Raw genomic sequence first — 6,443 nt, forward strand, 5'->3', positions numbered from 1 at the left:
CTCACTGACCAGCACCTCAGGGTCTTGGCAGCCCATGGTCAAGTCCTGTTTCGGAGAGATCAAAGATCAGAAACTTAAAAAACAGACGTGACTGTACACCAGAAAGACCACATCTCTTAAAAGAACTGGCCTCTGAGAGTCCCAGGACTCAACTTCCTCCAGAAACCCTGCTTCCAGAGGAACCCAGCTCTGTTAGCACCTTCCTCCGAGGAGGATTTGGTGTCCAGTAGGCAGTCCCACCTCCATGGAGACTCTGAGTCTCCTAACCAGATGTGAGCTTCTTGAAGGAAGGGATTACACTTGTCCTAAGTCTTTGTATTCCTTACAACATTCGTTGTGGTTGGTTTATGGTCTGAGTGGGAAATATTCACAAATCCCGAGATTCTTGACTTTCTTCTTTGGGTCATGGTGGCCGTGGGGTGGGGTGTTTCTAGACCCCAGGCTAGGAACCTTTGCTTAGACTAAACCTTCCACAGGACTTCTCGGAAGTGAACCTCTTTCTGATTCTCCCAAGCCTATGTACTGGAGGGCTGTCCACACCGGCCCTGAGACCAGTGACCAGGGGCAGGAAGTGTGCTTTGTGAGGTTCCCCTGGGACAGCAAGTGGAAGCAGCTGTGGTCCTTGTGGGCACGGCCTCCGCCTTCCTGCAGAGGTGTACAGAGCCAGAGCTGGTCTGCAGATGCATTGTGAAACAGAGTTATTAACAACCATTTAACTGTGTGGGTCAAAGACATCAATGCTCACTGCTTGCTCTGCTTTTCTTTTATGGGTTTCCCAGAAAAACTGCTAAGGTAGGGAGCCCTGTGTGGCTCACGCACTGAAGTGGCTCACATGCTGGCTGCCTTTCAGAGCCACTGCTGCCCACCTGGGGAAAGCACTGGATTGTGGCATTTTGGTGTCTCTTTGTATGAGCAACCAGAATGTGTTGGGTTTGGTGCTCTGAAGCTCACTTCTTTGCTCAGTTGGACCCTCCTCCCCCGACCCCAGTCATCTCTGCTTCTCCATCTCGCCATCCTCTGCTACCCAATTCGAATAGAAACTCAAGAGAATTATTTCTATTTCTATTTAGGGAATCCTTAAAGAAACAGACATCAAGAAGCCAGAGCATTACCCATTTTTTTCCGTTAAAAATCATAACAATGAAGTGATAAATGATTCATGAAGTAAAACATTATGGGCAGATAGTGTAGTCAGATTCCTAGAGACAGAAAGTAAATTGGTGTATACCAGGGCTGGGTGGGAGGGGAGAATGGAGAGTTATTGTTTATGGAGTACAGAGGTTCACTTTGGGGAGATGAAAAAGTTCTGGAGATGGATGGTGATGGTGGTTGTACAACAATGTGAATGCACGTAATGCCCCTGAAGTACGCTTAAAAATGGTTAGAATGGGAAGTTTTATGTAACATATATTTTGCCACAATAAAAGAAACCGCTGTGGACAGAATTATCTCAACGAAGAGACACTAAATGTGTTGAGTTTTAGCTTGGGGGCTGTGTGTGTGTGTGTATTTATATTAAAAGTAACCAGTTTCCCGAAAACATATAACCAGCTCCCGGCCAAGAGGCTCTTTTCCTGTGCTTTTGTGCATCCTGAAGTTGTCTCCACAGTGTGTTGGTCAGGAAGTGGGTGACTCATGGGGCATTTATGACAGATCCCTGAGTCGCGCACACACACACACACACACACACACACACACACACACGAGTCACCTCCCCCACAGGCTTCTAAGACAGGCAGTGATTTGGATGCTGCCAGAGAAGTGTGCCTGGGGCAGGCAGGAGGCGGCCTGCTGCGTGTTGCCAGGCACGTTCCTGGGCGGCCTTTCCTGTGGCTTAGTAATAGAGGGAAGCTGTGGCCACAGCTCCCAACTCCAGGCCCAGCATTACTTCTCTCTGGCTCTCTCTTTAAGTTCAACCTGAACGGTGGCAGCAGCGAGAGCAGTTGGTACACTGGAAGTGCCTGGTGCCTGCTGGCCGCCGTGGGCTGCGCCTGTTGCAGGGGCCTCTTCACGCAGCAATGGGGGCGATGCTGGGTGTAGGCACACAAGACGGCGGGTGTGTTGTGGGTGCACGGTCCGGTTAGTCACAGGGCTGGTCTGACATCTTCCTGGTGGTTGTGAATTGGTTTGGGAGCTACTCTGTTATGTAAAGACATGGAGGGCTGAGCTGGACGTTAGGAGACCCGGGCTTAGACTCGGCTCTGCCACTAGCTCCTTTGGTTACCACGGTAAATCACTTAAACTTTCCGGCCTCGGTTTCCTTCTAGATCAGGCCTGGCCGGCACACAGCTCACGGGCCGCCTACCCCTCCCGCGTCCACAGCCGACACCACTCACTACTCACGGCACTCTCCCCGAGCCCAGACGCCCACTCAGAGTCTTTCCCACACAGCCCTCATGTACCTCTTTCAGTGAATCGGAATTAGCATTTCAGGTGACACCTATTTGCCTCCTAAGGTTGGTTCTCAGTTCTCACTTAGAATCACTGAAGAGTGTTTACAAAATACAGATGTTTGAACCCTGCCCATAGGGGTTCTGATTTAATTGGTCTGGGATGAGCCCCAGGCATTGATATATTTTAAAAGCTCTCCAGGTGATTCTATTGTGTAGCCAGGATTGAGGGCCACTGGTGAGATGGTCACTGAGAGCTCATATCCAGTCACTCTATGAACGAGTGTTGGCAATATGGTGACAGACGTGACTGGGCCAGTTGGGCTACACTCTGGTGGCCAGAACATGAGGTCGAGAACCAGGAGACCTGGCTCTTGTTTATAGTGTTCACTTGTAATTCACTGTATCTTGACTGAGTTATTTATTCTTTTAGAGCTTTAGATTCCACATGTATAAACTGGGAATAATAATCTCTTGAGCTTCCTATTTCACCATATTTTAGGAGGATGAAATGGTAAAAGATAAATGAGAACAGTGCTACATTGTGTTACATAAATTACTCCATCTTAATAACCCAAGTGCCCCTAAATACTTTTTAAAAATTTTGAAATAAAACTTGAATTTATCCCTTAAGAGGATTTGGTGAAGATCAAGTGAGATAAAATACACAGCAGCACCCAGCACGCTGCCTGGCAGGTGTGCAATAAAGACTTGTTTAAAAATTTTCCTGGCGATTACTGCAACAATAAATCACACATGGAGTTTTATGTGCCTTAAAGGAAGGATAAGCTCATTTCTGTGGTTGCTTTGTTAGATATGGTTCTTTATTTGATTTTTCTAAGGTAAAACAATTATGAATGTTAATGCCTGAAATAGCCTCCTTCTAAAATATGCAAATGATAGAGAAGTAAAAAAAGCAGAATATGAAAGTCTTCCTTATCTTCCCACCCCACTACTCCCACTCCAGAAATAATCACCAGCGGTGATTGAAGTGTATTTGTCTAGGCAGGCCTCTTTCTTTGCATTTACATCACACACACACATTAAAGATTTTTTTTTTTTAAATTTTATTTATTTATTTATTTATTTATTTATTTATTTATTTATTTTTGGCTGTGTTGGGTCTTCGTTGCTGCGTGCAGGCTTTCTCTAGCTGCGGCGAGCGGGGGCTGCTCTTCGTAGTGGTGCGTGGGCTTCTCATTGCGGTGGCTTCTCCCGTTGCAGAGCATGGGCTCTAGGCACGCGGGCTTCAGCAGTTGTGGCACGTGGGCTCAGTCGCTGTGGCTTGTAGGCTCTATAGCGCAGGCTCAGTAGTTGTGGTGCACGGGCTTAGTTGCTCCGTGGCATGTGGGATCTTCCCGGCCCAGGGCTTGAACCTATGTCTCCTGCATTGGCAGGCGGATTCTCACCCACTGCGCCACCAGGGAAGCCCTAAAGATTTTTTTTTTTTTTTTTTTTTTTTTTTCTCATAGAAATGGGATCTAGATAGTATTCTACAGTTGACTTAACAATGTGTTTTAGGGGTCATTCCATGACTTCTGGCAAGTTATTTTACTCTTCATGCCTAGTTTCCTCGTCTGTAAAAGGGGGTAATAATAAGGCCATTATAAGGTTTGAATTAGTTAATATTTGTAAAGTGCTGAAAATAGTGTCTAGCACTTTTCTATGGTTAAGCTCACAGTCAGTCTTATAGAAATAAAGATTTCCCTAAAAGCTTATTATGTAACATTCTAAAAATAAAATATTATTTATCTTCATTTGTGCTGAACTTAGGGCTAATGGTAAAAAATACCGCCACCCTCCCGGCCCTGCAACCTCCGGCAAATTAAGAGGCTGTTTTGAAAGTAGGTACCCTCCCTTACCAACCTTTCATACTTCATACAATGAATGATGGGCACTGGGACCCAACCGTGGGGACTTCAGTGATTTTATCCTAATGGATATCCCGATCTCAGCCTTTTCATTCCACTTCTGCACCTCAGTTTCTCTACTGGAAAGCTAGGTACAGTATTATCCACCAGGCAAGAGGTGCCCAGAAGAAATGGACTCGAAGTGGCTATAGCTCATGGTAGTTCATGACATCCCAGAGTGTTTGCCAACATGGCTGAGTCATGGGTTATGACCTTGCCTTTAATTTCTCTTTGGGTTTTGTTAGGGAACGTAGTAGAGAGGAGAAGTTATTGGCATTTTGCCCCAGGAGGAATTTTGATCAAGGATAAACATATTCCAAGATGCCGTGAAGTTGAAGTCACATGAACGCTAAGTGATTTCTTGGCATCAAAAATCAGTCTCTTTCATGTCAGTCCTAAAAAAAAAAATAAACACTTTTACCTTCTTCAGTACCAGGAATAGCCAGGTTGGTTTCAGCTATTACAGCAAAAGCTTTTAAAATAATTACTTGTAGAATATGATAATATTAATGATTAGCTTTGTGTTAAAATTGAAGAGATAAGTAGTTAAATACTAGGAATAATAAACCTTGGAAGTGTCATTATGTAATAAGTTTGCCTTTTACAAGTATCATTTTTCAAAGATTTTGCTCATAGTAAATTGTTCAGGAAAAATTAAATCCCTCACTAAGTAACCCTTTTTCTACAATTTAGGTGACTTCTTAAAATGATCTTTGATTTTCATCCATTAGAGTCAGACCCTTCAAAACAACAGATTTTTTAAGAAATAATTACACTCTCATTTATGGAGTACTTTCTGTGTGCTGGGCACTTGCATGCACAATCTTACTAACTCTGCAAACAGCCCTATGGAGTGATAGTGATTGTTATCAACCCATTTTAGGGATGGAAAAACTGAGGCTTAGAGAGGTTAGGTAATTGATCAGATGAATGCAGCATGTAAATAGCACGTACACTGCATTCATTTTCAGGTCTCTAGCTTCCATTCATCTGGAGCAGTTCCTCAGCATTCCCCCCCCCCCACCCCCTGTTCTTTATGTCATTGACATTTTTTTTTTTTTAAAATAAATTTATTTATTTATTTATTTAGTTTTGGCTGCATTGGGTCTTGTGCGCAGGCTTCTCATTGCGGTGGCTTCTCTTGTTGCGGAGCACGGACTCTAGGCACGCGGGCTTCAGCAGTTGTGGTTCATGGGCTCTAGGGCACAGGCTCAGTAGTTGCAGTGCACGGATTTAGTTGCTCCGCAGCATGTGGGATCTTCCCAGACCAGGGCCCCGAACCTGTGTCCACTGCATTGGCAGGCGGATTCTTAACCACCTCGCCACCAGGGAAGTCCCTCATTGACATTTTTGAAGTGTCCAAGTAAGTTGTTTTGCAGAATATCTCTCAATTTGGATTCAGTTGGCTGTTTTCTAATGGTTAAATTTACAAGATCCAGTTTATAGAGTCAAGTGACTCGGCTAGCATTTTTAATATTATATTTATGTATTACCTATATTTACATGCAAATATAAATATAGAAATATATATATTATAAAAGTCATATAATTACATGATTGGAGAATTTAAATGGGTTTAGAAAATACACAATAACAAATGAAGTTCTCCTGGCCCAGTCGGTTTCCCTAAGGTGATACTGTTGACAAGTTTCTGTTTCTATCCTGAAAAACATTTATGTGTACACTGCCAGATCCATGTCCATGCTTACATGTGCCTTTTTATTTACACAAAAGGAGTCATGCAATCAAAGACTCAGATCCTTGAACCACCTTTGTGTTTCAGTGAAGGAAAATTCCCGGTGTGAAATGAATCTCTCCGTTGTTCCCTGGTTTGAAGAAAATCTCCGTGCGACTGCTCTCCATCACCTGTGTGAGAAGCTGTGAGGGGCTTGCCCTGAGACAGCAGCATTTTGATGATTAAGACAGGCCAAGGTCAGTGTACATAGTAGCTGTCTGGTGTTGGCCTACCTAATCAAATTGTTCCCTTATGGGGCTGAGTGGGAAAAATTGGTGGTTGATTAACTCAGGAAAGCTTTTAACAAGGCTGAACTCAAGGGTATGAAGGCCTCCGCTAAAGAGGATGGTTAGTATGCCTTCTTTTTCTTTGTTTTTTTCCGAGGATTCAGGTATGCTCCCTGGAAGA

At 44.0% G+C, this 6,443-nt stretch overlaps 1 long non-coding RNA gene across 1 annotated transcript in view; it reads left to right on the forward strand.

Moving 5' to 3' along the window:
• The window catches only part of LOC133098818 (uncharacterized), a 110,008-nt gene extending 103,787 nt beyond the window's left edge, over positions 1-6,221 (forward strand). Inside the window, exon 3 of the long non-coding RNA XR_009702253.1 lies at positions 6,084-6,221. This is a non-coding gene — a long non-coding RNA (uncharacterized LOC133098818). The remainder of the gene's footprint in view (positions 1-6,083) is intronic.
• The last annotated feature ends 222 nt before the right edge of the window (positions 6,222-6,443 follow it).

The sequence above is a fragment of the Eubalaena glacialis genome, chromosome 1 (genome assembly GCF_028564815.1).
Source record: "Eubalaena glacialis isolate mEubGla1 chromosome 1, mEubGla1.1.hap2.+ XY, whole genome shotgun sequence".
Taxonomy (NCBI): domain Eukaryota; kingdom Metazoa; phylum Chordata; class Mammalia; order Artiodactyla; family Balaenidae; genus Eubalaena; species Eubalaena glacialis.